This window comes from Scophthalmus maximus, chromosome 6, assembly GCF_022379125.1.
Source record: "Scophthalmus maximus strain ysfricsl-2021 chromosome 6, ASM2237912v1, whole genome shotgun sequence".
Lineage (NCBI taxonomy): Eukaryota > Metazoa > Chordata > Actinopteri > Pleuronectiformes > Scophthalmidae > Scophthalmus > Scophthalmus maximus.
The window spans coordinates 1,954,435-1,955,223 of NC_061520.1; the positions used below are offsets into that span (position 1 = coordinate 1,954,435).

At 42.7% G+C, this 789-nt stretch overlaps 1 non-coding gene across 1 annotated transcript; it reads right to left on the reverse strand.

The window, feature by feature from the left end:
* Positions 1 to 486: 486 nt before the first annotated feature.
* Positions 487 to 558, reverse strand: trnat-cgu. Its single transcript has one exon. It is a non-coding gene; the product is annotated as a tRNA-Thr (tRNA).
* Between the last annotated feature and the right edge of the window lie 231 nt (positions 559 to 789).

Below are 789 nucleotides of genomic sequence, written 5' to 3' on the forward strand. Positions count from 1 at the left end.
GGACGGACTCTCCTACCGTACCATTATTATATTAAAAATCAACGCTTACAGATCCTTGTCATTAACAGAGGAGGGCAGGGGAAGCCCAGTTTCTGCTTCCCTAATGAAGGGAGAGATTTCAGTTTTCAATTATATTTTTTCCCATCCGTACATTTAAAAGATTTAATTAAAAGTGAATTCTTATTAAAAATACATTCTGTAAAGTATTACATATTCTCTGCCATAACCATCACCCTGACGTTTACAAGCCTCCCGTCGCCAGTAGAGACGCTGATTTATGAAAACACCAGATTTGGTCGTATGAGAAAAAAAACACATGTTGTTGTAAAAAAAGAATTCTCACAAAAATGTTCATCTCTGACAGTGTCAGCATCAAGTATAACATTCCTCATCCGGGTTTGATGAGAAGGAAGTAGGACAGACTGCAGAGACGGACAGACTGCCCTTCGTTCTGTCCCTCTGGTTGGATGAGAGGAGTCTAGTATCAGGCATGGAAGGGAATTGAACCCACGATCTTTGGTTTACGAGACCAACGCCATACCACTTGGCCACCACGCCGTCTTTCATTGTATCCTCATCTTGTGTGATCTCTTGTTTTATTTCTAGTTTCCTGTCTCATTGTTGGTCGCGTTGCCTCTCGTTTCCCGACCTTGTGATTATCTGCTTCTGTCCGAACTGTTGAGGTTAAAGTCCAAAAAGCCCTAAACGTCCGTGTTGTGGTTCCAGTTCAGCCGTCACAAATCCACGTGAACTGACGTTAGCAAAGCTACGCTAGCTTCGGTAACTGCG